Below are 16,343 nucleotides of genomic sequence, written 5' to 3'. Positions count from 1 at the left end.
GCCACTGTTCTCCTGTTTATTAGTCATTTTTGAAGAACCTATACTTTGTCACTGTGCTGGGAACAGAGAATTGAACAGGACACAGTTCTTCCCTTCCACAATCCATCATGTCTAAGGGCCAGGAACTAGAGCACACAGCAGGCACCTGGCCAATGGAGTAAAGAAGATGGCTTCTGCCTGCCAAACTGCCTCTCGGAGCCACCTCCTCCATCAGCAGAGTGTGTCTGACTCGTCTACCGATTGGAGTGTTCTACCTCTGCCGACACTGAGACTGGCAGAACTGGATGTGTGCCCCAAACACGGCTGATAGTGATGCTGAAAAGGACTCAGGACCTGCTACTACATGGAGAAAGCAGAGGGAGGGAAAGACTCCCATTGGACAATACTTAAAGTCCTCACTCCAGCTGTGCCTGACAGCCCCTTCCAAAGACTCTTCCTAAACAAGAGCCAAGTACATGACCACTTTTGCTTAAGCCTTGGTTCATGTTCCCTGCAACCAAAAGTCTTTGTAGACCCACTGGGCAGTAGGACACAGAAGAGGAAGTGAACAAGAGAAAAGATGAAGAACTTTATGTCAAATAATTACATTTATTTATTAGGTCTAGGAGAAAGAGTAAGTTTGTTAGGAAGACAGAGTTCTTCTGAAAGATGCTTTGGCCCCTGGTTTCATTAATCAAAAACAAAAACACCAAATGGTCAAACACCTCCACCATTTTTTTTTTTAGAGACAGGGAGATCGGTGTGGGCGGAGGGCCAGAGGAAGAGAGAGAATCCTAAGCAGGTTCATGCACAGTGCAGAGGCCAACACGGAGCTTGATCCCACAACGCCAAGATCATGACCCAAGCCGAAATCAAGAGCTGGATGCTTAACTGACTAAACCACTCAGATGCCCCTCCCCCCAATATTTTAGAATATTAGAAAGGGAGCGCCTGGGTGGCTTAGTCGGTTAAGCGTCCGACTCTTAATTTTGGCTCGGGTCGTGAGATGGCCCTGCATCAGGCTCTGCACTTGGCATGGAAACTTCTCAAGATTCTCAACCTCACCTTCTGCCCCTCCCCCACTCTCAAAAATAAAAATAAAAAAGAACCATTGAAAGATTTGGGGGGAAAGCTCAATGACTTACTAATAACAGAGTCAACATTTGCAAGTATTTTATTAACAACTTAAAATGAGTAGTGTTTGGGTAAGCATATGCCATCTGATGAACGAGACTTAAAAATATCGATTTTTAAGAATGATTTAAATTCATTGCTGAATGATTCAGCCACATCCCTTCCTATTGATCTTTGTGAATTTTACCCACACCTACTGATTGGGTCCAAAACATTAAAGTTTTACTAATAATCCTGGCCAAACTTCTACTCATGTGCTTTCTTAGAAAGCAAGAGTTAGATGGCAGAAATGAAAAATCTGAGATCTGTACCCCTAGGCTAGAGATGAATTGAATACATACATAGAAGACTGATCAAACACAGGTTTCTTTCCCTTCCAAATACCAAAACTAAAAATACTCCTTTACTCCACATACCAAGAGAGAAATGAGGCAGATTGAGCCTGTCTCATGAGGAAGGATCTATAGGATGAACCTGTAGAGGTGAAGAATAACAACATCTCAATGACGGAACATCACTTAAGCAAAGAAGTCATCATCTGAGAAACATAATTATAATCATTTATGAAACAACAGCTCTGCCAAAAGGCTTGGATCAAATCAGGTGTTGTATTGACATTCTTCTGGGTCAGGAAGACAGAGAGGGGAACCTGACAGCAGATGGTTCTAGTTTAGCCCACTCACGGCAAGGTTTGCAAGACCTGATGTACCAAGAGTCAATGAGGCCTGTCTATATACATGATAAGGTTCCTTGCAAAGGGATCGAGGATGACATCACTTAGTCTGTTTTTTGGAGTGGGGAAAAAGCAGAAAAACATCTGTAAGTGTGCCCACAGAAAGTTAAGTAACAAAAACAAAAACAAAAATACCCCATAAACTTTTTTTTTTTTTTTTAAAGATTTTATTTATTTGACAGACAAAGAACACAAGTAGGCAGAGAAGCAGGCAGAGAGAGAGAGAGAAGCAGGCTCGGCACTGAGCAGAGAGCCCGATGCGGGGCTCGATCCCAGGACCCTGGGATCATGACCTGAGCCGAAGGCAGAGGCTTTAACCACTGAGCCACCCAGGCGCCCCAATACCCCATAAACTTTAAACCTTTGACCAAGCACAGTTAATCAAACAAGCCAGGAGAAAAAAAAAAGCCTCCAGATCAAACTTTTCCAGATTATCTTTTAAGCTACTGCAAGTGTGGATGTTAACATGACATTTTCCAGGATATAATTCTTCATATTTTTATGTGCCTTCTTAGATTTCCCAAGTTCTTCACAAGAACATATGGTATTAATTTAACATACCAGAAAATACGGAAGTAAATATGATAGCATTCCCTAATTTCCATCACCTGCAACGTTCTTGTATCTGTGAACCAAAATCTGCAGAGTGACAGCTAATTCATCATGTATCAGTGGACACAAATTTACAATTTTCTTAAGAAAACATTTCTAACACTGGGCTGACAGCTAGACAGGAAGGTTACTTCTTCCTGGTAACACCTAAACACAAGCTGTGTGATTTCAACAAATGGTTTTCCACAAGCTCCCACCTCCCCTTTAAAGAGGAAACCCTTGTTTCTGAACAAATCTTAGCTGAATTAAAAAAAAAAAAAAAAAAAGAAAGAAAGAAAGAAAGAAAAAAAGCAGAGGGGCTCAGAGGCCGAACTGGCAGGAAGAAGGAGGAAAACTTTTCAGTTACTAAGTATCTCCTTGAAATAGTTACTTGTCTAAATTAAGCTTCTAATGAAAATTTATGCCAAGGTGAGCTGTCTGAAATGTAGAATGAGGACCTAGTGGACAATCAACCAAAGCAGAAGTTTGATGGCTACAGAAGAATTCTAAAAGTTTACTGAAAATCTCCCCTGAGTATAATTACAGTCTGATCAGAGCATGGCTGTCAGAAGCCCACAGTAAGCCTACGGATTAGAATACAGTTTATACTTTGGTGGTGTCCTTTAAACATTTCTACATTAAGCTGTAAAGAAAAACACACAGCTGAGAAAATCTTTTAGTGGGGGTGGGGGGTGGGATCAAAGGCTGGAAGTAAGTCCAATACTAGTGAAGAAAAACAGCAGTTGTATTTTCTATGTTAATAAAAACTAGGAAGACATTTTAACTACTACAATATAGACAATTTCATTTTTGGTAACATCATCAATCCAAATTAACACAAAGGAAATTCAGATCCTTGATATTCAATCAAGAAAACAAAGTATTCTAATGTCACACAGATGCAAGTATGTATATAAAGATCTTATAACCTGTGCTGGGATTTAAGGATCAGATATATTTGAAGTTTCTTTAAACCACTAACTAAAAAGTACTGTTTTGTTAAGATGCCCAGACATTTTAAGAAGACGGTCATAAATCTTCATGCTACCCAAGATGGTACCCTTTTTTTTTTTTAAATGGATTTTGTGATGTCTCTGTGGAAACATTTAGGACCCATTAAAATAAAAACTAGGCAGAAAGAAAACATCATTTCCTTATTTATGTGTTCACTTTTCCTCCTACCACCCCCTCAGCAACATACTTAATACCTGTCAATATCACTGAGTAAAACTGTGGTCACTGTAAAACACTGTTTCTTTTTATAATCAGTAAGTGCTTACTTTCCTGACAATTCTGGGATCAGAAATAGTGAAGAGAGATACCTTATTTGTTTTCTAAGGGTGTCACTAGGTCCTACATTTAAACTAAGCCAGTTGTAAATAGGTTTATATGTTTGTATTTTGAAAAAATAAACCCCATAAAGCCTTTTTAGAACCACCCTCCGATGAGTGAGCATGTTGAGAGCCCAGAGCCTACATTTGGTCTGGAAGAAACCATCCTTCTCCTTCTTTACACAACAACAAGAAACATAGTCCTAAACAGAAGCAACTAATCTTTCAATTTCCTATAAGCTCGGGTAAAAGATGTTGCAGATGCCAGAGGCTCTTCACAGAAAGGCAGATCTAACGGTCTCCTCTCTTTCTCAATCCCAAATACGACAGAACAAGTAAATGACAATCCAGGGCAGAATGCCCCTCTGGATTAGCAGTAAAACTGTGCAGCATGACAGTGGCGAGAAAATCAAGTTTAGACTCCTTTCTCCTTAAGTAACGGAAAATGTGCAGTAGTGTTGAGACTAAAAAGGGGGGGGGCGGTTATTTGTAATGCCCAGGAGGATTAGGAAAACTACTTGCAAATGAAGACATACTTGTACCAAAAGCCAACTCTGAATAATGAACACCAATTATTTTGCATAGGTTATTGTATTAGAACACTGTTAATAAAGACAAGAAGCCGACAGAAAATGTAACCAACTTCTATTTTCTTCTATACTCATTTACTAACTGCACTGACTTTTACTATTCTCTAATAACAAAACTGCAGTGGAGTTAATTTTGTCAAATACAAAACTGCCTCCAGAAAAAAAGACACTTTGATTTTGAAGTTTTTACCAAATCGATGATTAAATTCCGCAGTTTTTATATATATATATATATATATATTTTTTTTTGGGGGGGGTAAGCAGACTTGTTACTTATGAAAGGCAAAATGAGTACATTTCCCTAAATATAGCATCTGGTACAGCAATGCTTGGTCACAGGAATACTTCTGGCCACAGTCTATAAACAATGTGTGAATCCCTTCCACAAGTAGCCCCGCTTTAATCTAAGACACTCTCTCTACCTGATCACAAGTGAGTGGAGCACAAACCCCGCCAGGCAGTTTGTTCCACATTGGACATCTCTGTTCACAAGCCCAAAGTTCTCAGTTCAGTCTACAGAAATCGAATTCCCTAGCCACAGAACAGCCTTTCACATTTTTAAGACCCTTCCTCCTTCCCTCCTCCCAAGTCAAGCATGCTCAGTTCTTTTCACCATTACTTCTGTTATCACAGGAGCCAATCACTAGTGGATGGGCTCCAGTCTGTCAACCTCTCTGGTGCCCTGAATAAACTTATTCCAGATGTGACACAATCAGAAGTCAAGTGGGACAACACTTCTCTAGCTCTAGATATTTTCTTAAAAATTTTATTATTTTTATTATTAGAGAGAAAGAGAGGGTGTGAGTGGGGGAAGGGAGAGAGAGAGAATTCCAAGCAGATGCTGCGTCTGGTGGAGGGCCCAATGTGGGGCTTGGTCCCATGACCCTGAGATCATGAACTGAGCCAAAAATAAAGAGTTGGGTGCTTAACTGACTGAGGCACCCAGACAGACGCCCCTAATATATTACTATTTTTAAAAAAGTAATCTCAAAAAAAATAAATAAAAAATAAAAAAAAATAAAAAAGTAATCTCTGCGCCCAACATGGGGCTTGAACTCATGACCCAGAGATCAAGAGTCTCATGCTCTACCTGAGATATTATTTTTAAATTAATGTTCCCAAAAGGTGCACTGTGTTGGTGGCAGCCACTTTACACACATTACAACAATCAACCAAGATCTTTTATTTTTTTTAAAATACGTGTTGTGCTTCTCAGTATTAGGTAGTTCAGTTGGTAGGAACAAAAACTTTCTGTATTGAATCCAAGTCTGGTTAAAGGGAAGTTAACTATCAAGTTTTTAATTATCTTCTCAGTTAAAGGAGCACGAACATTCTGATTCCAAAATGTAGCACCGTGAAGCACTTAAAGAACCGAAGGGTTGCCTCTTGTATACTCTTCTCATTTTACAGATTAGCAACTGTGAAGCAACTGGCCTAAGGTGATCCGCTTGTCCGTGACAGACCTGGGTCTCAAGGTTATCTCCAGATCTAGGATGCTGGGCTCCTCCCACTACCCTTGTAGAGGAAGCTCTTATCTCAGAGATTAAAGGTAAACAAAAGCATGTTAAATACATACACTGAAAGTGCCAGAACTTCATACTCTTAAGTTGAAACAACCTCAAACAAGTTCAACCAAACTAGCTAAAGTGATGAAACAGATTAAGAATACACACACATCTCAGGTCAGATGGTCCCGTCAGATCCAAAGAACTGAAACAAGAACCTAGCTCTGAGACCACTTGCCTGAAAGTGCTCTTAACCATCACCATGGATGCCAAGAGTCAACAGACAGTCACATCAGGAAGATAATCCCGACTGTATTAATACCCTGCAAAATGAAAACCACAACACTGGTATCCCTCAATAAAACAACAGCATTTCAAAAACAGATGTATCCTATGTCTCTCTTTTATCACCTTCCCATTATCAATACTCAAAACATGCTATTCCAAAAATTGCTTGGGAAAGCAGAGGCTTTAATGATCCTTCTTTTTCTGGACAGTAGGGTTGAGCCGGAGGGCAGTCTGCTTTCAACTACCTTTTAGGCTCCTTTTTGCAAATAAAGTTCCGTTTGTTTTTATTACAAAAGCAACTGGGAAATAAAAACATACATATACACCAAAACCTGTACACGAGGGTGCCTGGGGGGCTCACAGTCAGTCAAGCGTCTGACTCTTGATTTTGGCTCGTGTTGTGATCTCCTGGGTGGTGAGTCGGAAGCCTGCACTGGCTCCGCCCTCAGCTTGGGAGTCTGCTTGAGATTCTCTTCCTCTGCCTCCGCCCCTTTGCCCCCAGGCTCACTCACTCTCAAGTAAATAAAATCCTAAAAAACCAAAACCACCAAAAAAACCCCCCCAAAAAGCCCCAAAACCAAAAGCCTGTACAGGAATGGTCTCACAGTAGTCATTAACACCCAAGAAGGACAAAGAACACAAATCTCCATAAATAAAATGTGGTATATTCATACAGTGAAATAGGATTCAGCCATAAAAAATGAAGTATTGCTATATGCTAGAACATCGATGAACCCTGAAAATTAGACTCAGTGAAAGAAGTCAGTCACAAAAGCCCGCTTATTGTATGATTCCATTTACATAAAAGGTGCAGAACAGGCAAATCTACGAGTAAAGGGTAAAGTTGCCAAAGGCTAGAGGAGCCGGGGGACAGCAGACGGCAACTGCTCACGGGAACTGGGTTCTTTGTGGGATGATGATGATACCGCAAAAAACGGACTGTGGTGTTAGCTGCACTACTCTGAATACACTAAGAAACATTAAATTGTATACTTTAAAGGGGTGAATTGTACGGTGTATGAAGCACATCTCGGTAAAGCTGTTACAAAAGAAAAAAGCAATTGGGCCTAATAGAACAAATACGGAAAAGGGAAGGAACGCAAATAAGTATACGTGAGGAGTTAACTTGGGGCATACTTATCCTTCCAGCTTTTTATGCACATCTAATTTTTCTTTTAAAGGGAAATGAATCTTTTCTATCTTAGCATTTAGTCATGCAGCAAGAAAACTAATGCCGCTGGAAAAGTTTTTAATTTTTAAGAACTGTGCTTTCCTTCCAATAGGTAGATGCTAGCCACAAAGAGCTATTCATCATGTAGAATAAGGCTAGTCTGAAGTGAACGGAGACATGCTTTAATTTATTTTTATTGTGGTAAAACACACATAAAATTTACCATCTCCAGAATTTTTTTAAGCACACAGTTCAGTGATACTTAGTCGTAGTATCATGCCACCGTCACCACCACTACCCGTCTCCAGAACTCTTTTCATGTTGCAAAACTGAAGCTCTGTACATTAAACAGTAACTCCTGCTCTTCACGGGGCAACCACAATTCTACTGTCTCCTTGACTCTGACTACTCTAAGTACTTCATGTAAGTTGAACCACAAAGTACTTGTCTTTTTGTGCCTGGCTTACTTTACTTAGCATCATATCCCTCCAGGTTTATCCATGTTGGGGCCTGTGTCAAAATTCCCTTTTAAAGGCTGAATAACATTCCATGCTATATGTACACACATCTGGCAGGTGATGGGAGGGACACTTGGACTGGTTCCATCTTTTAGCTATTGTGAATACTGCTGTGAACATGGGTGTACAAATATCTCTTCACACGGTAATTTTATGGTTCCATGTACTGGAAATGTTCTTCATTTACATTCCCATCAACAGTGCACAATGCCTCCTATTTCTCCACATGGTGTGCTGGTAAGGACCAACGCCTGTTAAATGTTTTTTTTATAATAGCCATCTTAACGTGTATGAGATAGTATTTCACTGTAAGTGTGATGTGCATTTCTCTAATGATTAATGGATACCGAGTATCTTTTCATTTGTTTATTGGCTACTTCTATGTCTTCTTTGGAGAAAAATCTATTCAAGTCCTCTGCCCATCTGTGGCATGCTTTCACATGTAAAACATACTTGGGATTTCCAAGGCTTAGTATGAAAAAATGCACAATACCTCATAAATACCTTTTCAAAAATACTGACATGTTGAAGTTATACTTTGGATGTACCAGGTTAAAGATATGTTAAAATTAATTTCATCTTTAAGTGTTCGGGCTCTCTGCTCAGCAGGGAGCCTGCTTCCCCCTCTCTCTGCCTGCCTCTCTGCCTGCTTGTGACCTCTCAAATAAATAAATAAAATCTTAAAAAAAAAAAGTGTTAACATTAAATGAAAGTAAATGTTAAAATGTGGCTAGTGGAAACACAGATGAACCTTGAAGACATGCTAACTGAAATAAGCTGATCGCAAAAGGACAAATACTTTTTGTGCTTCTACTCATATGAGATACTGAAAGTGAAATTCGGACAGGAGAAGGTGGTTGCCAAGGGCTGGGTAGAGAGGAGAATGGAGACTTGGGTGTTTAATGGGTATAGGATTCAGTTTTGTAAGATGAAAAAAGTTCTGGAGATAAACAGTAGTAAAGGCTGCATGATAATGTGAGTGTACTTAATGACAAAGAACTTTACACTTAGAAGTCATTAAAATGGTAAATTTTAGGGTGTATTTTACCACAATTAAAAATATTTTTTTTCAATGTGGCTACTGGAAAATTTAAGGCAACAGTACTGAATATGGAACCAAATAAGGTTTGCTCGTAGTTTTACCAGCAGGATGGAGTGGGTTCAAAATGAGAGGCATTTATCGTTGATGACTCTGCCAAATCTATGAACATTAAGCATCTGTTAAGACTTTTTTTTTTTTTTGAACAGGACAGATCCTCTAGAGCAAGACCTGGATGTAATACAGGAACTTTGAAGGACTTTATAATTTCCAGACCATTCTGGACAATATTAAATGAAAGACTCTATGGTAACATTATTAATGGCCCCCAAACTTTTGGATATTAAAAAAAAAAAAAAAAATCTTAGAATTCACTTTCCTGGCAGATCTGCTCTATTCCAAGAAGCCAGGAACAGAGGAATATATCATTTCTGTCAATGTCAAAGGCTCCAGTTCACTCGGCCTTAACTAAAAGAGTTAATCCAGCTGAGGTTACTTTAGTTAAGTTCAACTGTTTTTTAATTTTTTAAAAGATTTTATTTATTTATTTGACAGAGATCACAAGTAGGCAGAGAGGCAGGCAGAGAGAGAGAGAGAAGCAGGCTCCCCGCTGAGCAGAGAGCCCAATGTGGGGCTCCATCCCAGGACCCTGAGATCATGACCTGAGCCAAAGGCAGAGGCTTTAATCTACTGAGACACCCAGGCACTCCAGTTCAACTGTTTTTTTTTAGTTTTGCAGAAGGGAAATGATTCTGGAGAATGTAGTGGTACAGAAAAGATTTTCAAAGAATTTCCATGTATTAAATTTTTAAATAAACCTTAAGTTTCTTCCAAACAGTTTAAGGATAGAACTGTACAAGGGGAAAGGTCCTAGGAAAAATAAATTAGGAAACCTTTTCAAAGGTAATGATGAAAACTTAATTTTAGCAAGTTTTGTTTTCTTTCATGTGGTGTGGCTCATTAATACCAAACTAAGAATCTAATGGGAAATAAGCAGCCCCATCCATTCACCACGTTACCAATCTCCAAAATTATAGTTACACTGTGACTTAAAATTTGTTTTATTTGAAATGCTTATCACAAGTGATTTCAGATTTATCAGAGTATGACCTGAAATTATGATTGATACAGTGTGGTAAAGAGGTATTTATGTCTGTAAATTATAACCACTATGAATCATTTTCCAGCAGAGATTGATTTTTCTGATCTCAAATGATGGAATTACAAACTCTTAAATATTCAGTAAGACAAGGGTGCTATCTCACCATCCAAAGCAAAGAAGGGTCTATTAAAAAGACCCTGCTTAGCTTTTTTGTGTTTTTTCCCCTCTTGCTAGATACTAGGTATCTAGCATCTAAAGCAGTGGCTGACACATAGCAGGCACTTAATGTCGACTAAACACCAGCCCCTGCCTAGGAAGGACTTACAGAGATGACACCCCATAAGCAACCACAGGAAAAGCAGCAAAGTGTCAGATGTGTCATAGAGTAAACGCTCTGAGGTTTTGTAAGAGGGAGAATTCATTCTCCGTAGGGGATGCAGGAGAAAGTGGAAGTAGATGCTAAGCGGGGCCACTAGTTTAGCTGAGAATCTGCATTCACTGCAAACAAAACAACACAAACTTGCTGGCACAGTTCCAGAAGTGGGACAGCAAGGAGTTCTAGAAACTATGTGTAGAGTCCAGAATGGCTGCTATGCCAAACTTCTGAGTAGTAAGCAATGACAGGGTTGGAAAGGCAGGCTCGGGAGAGGACAGAAGTCTTGAGTGTGAAGCTAGAGCCTGCAGCTGTATCTGGTAGGCGCTGAGGAGGCGCTACAGACAATGAAGCAGAGAAAGGATACAATTCTACGGGCACTTTAAGAGAATTAAATCCAGCCGTTTGGCAGATACTATTACAAAAGGCCTAGGAGGAGTCCATGCTGAGTGCAGTATCAGACCCAGGCAACGTCAGAATCACCAGAAGGAGCTGACACCCACCTCAGACCCACACAATCTGAAACGTCTGCACAGAGCCTTAGGTGTAAGACAGTAAGATACTGAAATGATGGCAAAAGGAAGATGAAGTTCAAAGGTGAAGGCTACAGCCTTCGTCAACATTTCTGTTTTCCAGTAAAACTATACTGTTTTCATGAATAAAAATTTAGCTGACCTGTTAGCCACATGTAAAATTTTTACCTCACAACTTCAAATTTCTGTTACCAAGTAAGGTGACACAACATACTAAAAGCTTTCCTCTGCTCAGAAGAAAGACAGTACAATGTAGTAATTAAGAACACAGTTGCAGAGCTGGGCAGATCTGTGTCCTTACTTAATCCTCACTCTGCCACTTACTAGCTTTGTGAACCTAAAAAAGTTACTCAACCTCTGGAGGTCTCCTTCCTTATGGTATATGCAGAAGGACACTATTCCATTGTTCAATTCCAATGTCAGAAGGATTAAATGAGATGCTGCCAGTTAACACTTAAAGCAGTTATCATTATTTTAAACCACATCAGATACTAGTCACTTTGAAAATTATAAGCTCACACTGTTATAATCTTTTAAAAAATATGGACTATTAATCCTGATAATCAGATGTGGTTGCTATATATCTGTTCCAAGACACATTACAATGTGCATTTACACACGTAATACTTTGCATTTGTGAGTTAGCATATTCTTAACCTTATAAACTCTGTGGCACTTAAAATGCGCATGCAATTTAACATCTGCAAGTACCCACAATAAACCTAGTGACTTAGAGTCACACAGAAACATAAAGGTATGAGCTAGATTTTGCATAAAAAAATATGTGGGTTACTTCTCTTCTAAAGACTTTTCAGACTAAAAGACTAGTGCCTACAACCAGAAACTATTATGTTGCTGTTCATCCTGTTACTTGGGAGAATTTAGATTTTAGAGGAGAATCCTAGCTGTGACCACCAGAATTTACAGAACACTAATGGAACCAAAGGCTTTCAGGGTGTTTTGAGAATGTGCTGAAACGATGACAGAACACATGCACGGAAGGAAAGACGATGCTGGAGAGACGAGATGAAAGCCGAGGAACTGAAGGTGTGCTCCCTAACCCTTTATTGATTTTACATACCGAAGTTCACAAAGAATTTTACTTGAAAGGGAGAAAGATGCCTCACAGCTTACCAAAAAAAAAAAAAAAAAAAAAAAGAGAAAGAGAGAGAGAGAGAGAGAGAGAGAGAGACACTATTTCTAACAACTTCATCTAGCTTTGAGATGGGGAGCATTTCCCAATTTACTCCATTTTAAACAAGCATTCCAGCGAGGCAGAGACACACCACAGGAGATGACTGCGACCCTCTGCCGCCTACATACCCACAGCTGAGCACTGTTGCTGCCAACACAGGTGGACAACCTGACTTAAGAGAAACGTGAAAATGGGAAATCAGTTCACAAGTAGGCCCAAGAAGACATCCAGACATATCCATTTTAATCATTGCAGTAGCATGTCACTGGTCTGGTCATCTAAAAGGTGTAGGACACAAAGTAGTGGAATTTTCAATTCCTTAATGAGAAAATTTCCATGCTCTATCACAACTACTTGGAAATAATTTTCCTGGAGTAAAGGAAAGGAACTTTTCTCATTCATGAATAACAGAATTATTTACCTAAATCACCTCAAGTTTTTCTGAGCAATCTCCTAGGAGTCAAGGCCTAATAGGCAAAGCTTTCTCTGTAGCAGAACCATTATTTGTGTAGCAGGCTTTGCCACTTGGTGGCTCGACTCTTATGGTTTCTGCAGAGTAGTTTTTCTTGGTGTTGGTTTTAAGCCTACCTGATTTTGGACCAGGACTTTGAGCCGACTGCATAGGACACTCCCAGGTCTAGTTCACTCCTTTCACAAGAGCAAGAATTTCAACTGTTGACTTACGTTTACAACCCCCATCCCCAATTTAAAACTTTAATGAATTCTTCCATATTTCTGCTAGACAGAAGTCTCTTCAGATATAACAGATCTGAAGAGAAACCACTCATACAGGTTCTCAATTGTTGCCAGTCCCCACCAGAAAAAGCTGCACGTCTCAACGCAAGTACAGGCTTCCACTAACTCTTAAATGGAGACCAGAGGGTTCAGAAAATGGAAAGGCAGAAGGGCAAAAGCCAACAATTACCTGTCTAAACAAAAATGACTGTCCAGAGGAAAGAAAGAACAAGACTACCCTAAACCAAAACATTCGAAAAGCAACAGGACCATAAACAAACTTTTTTTTTAGATCCTTGTACAGGCAACTTCAAACCAGACATGTGCTGCTTCAACTGACCACCCCTAACACAATTTTGCTGGTACTCTCTTGTTCGGGGTTTGGTCAGCCTCTGTGACTGTCAAGCACATGCAGGATCCTTGGGTCTTCACTGACACAGAAGCATGAAACAGCATTATCGTTACGAAGCATTCATGTGAGCCCTCATTATTAGCCAAAGAGCACATGCGAACCCTACAAAAGCCTGTGTTCAAGCACAGGCCTGGCATGGACACCCTTTGTGTCTCACTTCAACACCGCGTGCTGAAGTGCCTTGACTTCCCCACTTGTGAAACAAGGACGATCTTGAGAAAATTCAGAATGGTTTATAAAATGCTTGCCAAATAAAATGGGCATCATTAATATTACCCTAAAGGCCAGCAAAGAGGCCTTTACACTCATAGCTCGCCGTTCTTAAAGGCATCAACCAAGTCATATGAGAAGTGACACATAAAGACAAACAACTCACAGCTGAGTGACTCAATTACAAACCTATATCCTTTACTGGAGAGGGAGTTAGGATGTGTAGGGATTTATTTTTAATTCTAAGGGATGGTCAAACAATGCATGAGCCTCCTACAGATTATGTGCATATTTTGGAGTTAAACCTTAAATCTTAAACTGCGGTACATGTTCAGGGCAGTCTTCCTTAGTAAACTCTATCAAAAGCACTTAGGCTTTCCTCTTAATTTCCACACCTTTATTTCTGGAACATTGCTGCAATTCTGGAAATGTTATTATTTCTCAAGCTGTGGTCTTAGAACTCAGCTAGGGATCAATAAAAGCAAGGAAGCTTGACCGTGCATTTCCAAAGAACTACAACCAGAGGACAAGTGAATGCCAACATGGAGATAAGAGAACCCAGAACTGAAATAGTGAAAAGAACTTTGCATTTTACACTGATTAGAAAATGTGTGCCCTCAATCAAAACAGTTCCTGTATATAGTTGGCTCACATTTTATGTGTGACTTCCTAATATAGACAAAACATCACGTTATAATCAAGTTGATATATATATCCCAATCTGAGAAGCCTGATAATATATGAGGAGAGCCTTCTTCCAGTGGAACAGAGTATGGATTCTCATTTACGATGACTCCTTAACTGCAAGATAGCAAAGGTAGGTCACAACCAAAACACAGGTCTAAGGAGTACTAAGACACAGAAAGACTGAGGGAGCACAATCATCCTTCCCCTCACTTTGTAATTAACAGGATCAGGCAAACAAACAATATAAAAATCATGAAGTCATGATGGAACGGTGGCCACTCACGCTGGGCAAAACAAGGATGGCTTCTTTTATAAAGTATCTCAATGATTAAGGCAGCAAGTGCCAATGAGTAAACAAGAAACAGCTTCTACATTCAAAGTATCAATTCAGTTAGTGTGGGGCTTTGGTTCTCACCAGTTTCAAATGTCAAGTATCCAAACTAACAACATAAAATGTAGAACTGACAGTGATACACATCAGCAAAATATGGCGTTTGTTCTAGACTTAACGCCACAAGCTCACTAGAAGTGTGCACGATGCTAATAACATGTCAAACTCTGTGAGTCTAACTATAATTAAATTATTTACTTAGGGTAACAACATTTGACTTAATGTTCATGCCTTTTAAGCAAATAAATGGAAGTTAAACTCCCATGGGAAATATTTTATCTTCTGGAAGACATAAAGTAAAAGTAAAAAAGTAAAAGCCCTTTTGGAAGTTTAGGATGAACATGTAGATTATTACACAGCAGTATCGGGCATCTTGGTGTAAACTACAAATTAGTTTCTAATCTCACAAAATTTTCCATTTTTTGGCTACTTTGACAACCTTTTGTAAGTTATCTAAGATTTTAATAGGTTATTTAAAGAAAAACTGCAATATCTAATTCCGACATTTTTTCTTTAGTTAAATGTACTGTTTCCCAACCACATCTCTGATGGTGGGACTTTGTATTTAGTTACAGTTACTTCCAACTCTAAAAAAGTGAGTTGTTATTTTATGTGTTTATATGTACACACCAACTGATGGAGTCAACCTGCCGAAGTCTATTACAACTTATGCAATTTTGTTCTTTATATATAGTTCCCAAAAGACAAAAATACTACTGATACTGAGATTTTTCTTTTCTCTCTAGCCAAGTATTGATCCCTACTTGCTCCTTTGTAACTCATCAGCTCTATCTTCCTCATTAATTTCCACAATTAAACATGTAGTCAGCATGTGTACATCACCTTAAATGTATCAACGAACAGACTGCTGAATACTTAAAATTTTCAATACCAGAAATTATGTTTAGTAGTATTTTTCAAATTTTGTGAAGTTACAAAGAAAGCAACAATTTAACACATTGTGTACTTTACTTAATTCTACTTTTAATAATCAAATTGAAGTAATAAACTTGATATGTTAGAACAAAAAACAAGTCATTTTTACTTGGTAAAAGCCAATTTAAGCTGATTATCTGGTAGCAACTACATGTTCATGAAAAGGCCTATTCTGATCAAAGAATCTTTAAGGTTTTTAAAAGCTTAGCAACTCTTGAGATTGGGTCATCAAAATAACAATAATTGAGAACTTACTTGACACTTAATCTGTTCAACATGGTGACGTTTTATTTTTAATATAAATAGTATTAGAACTTTTCCTGCACTCTGGTTTAAGGAAAAAAAAGAGAAATTTAAGCAAAACAAATTCACAGTGGGTATGTTTACAACCAATGACCTCCAGGACAGGCAGGGCAAGACGTCTTTAGAGATTCAGAGCCCAATCTCCTATATTTTCTATACAGAGACATTAAGAACCAAAATCAAAGATTTAATTAATTCAATGTCTAGTAGCCTCTGATACAGTAATTTTAGGAAATTTTCAACAGTGGCCAAGATAAAGAAGGAATTTCTACTTAAAGTTCAATTAAAAAGAATACCCATCCCCACCCTCTGGTTAGTAGAGGCTTTTTACCGTTCTTTTAATGAACTCTCACAGTTTACCTAAATTTCAGCTTTCAAGCCCAACTGTTTCACTATTCATTCATTCACTCACTTTGATGCCCAAACCAGGAAACCTTGAAACTGCAAAATACATCTAAGAGTTCATAGCAAGTTTTCCTGTAGGGGGAAAATGGCTATTACCACTAAGGATATCAGTTAACACTGTATATTATGTATAATTTGCCAAATCAAACAGAAGGACCTTCACAAATTTCATTCATCTCCAA

General features: G+C 38.8%; 1 protein-coding gene across 7 annotated transcripts in view; it reads right to left on the bottom strand.

Moving 5' to 3' along the window:
- Window positions 1-16,343, bottom strand: part of ADNP (activity dependent neuroprotector homeobox) — a 34,829-nt gene that overhangs the window by 11,631 nt on the left and 6,855 nt on the right. Inside the window, exon 3 of one of the 7 annotated variants that reach the window (XM_032878971.1) lies at window positions 15,709-15,780. The exons of the other annotated variants lie outside the window; for them this stretch is intronic. The gene's annotated coding sequence lies outside the window, so the exon portion shown is untranslated. The remainder of the gene's footprint in view (window positions 1-15,708; window positions 15,781-16,343) is intronic. 7 annotated transcript variants of the gene reach the window in all.

The sequence above is a fragment of the Lontra canadensis genome, unplaced genomic scaffold, assembly GCF_010015895.1.
Source record: "Lontra canadensis isolate GAN:19392208 unplaced genomic scaffold, GSC_riverotter_1.0 scaffold65, whole genome shotgun sequence".
NCBI classification, from domain to species: domain Eukaryota; kingdom Metazoa; phylum Chordata; class Mammalia; order Carnivora; family Mustelidae; genus Lontra; species Lontra canadensis.
This window is presented reverse-complemented; position numbering and strand designations above follow the sequence as displayed.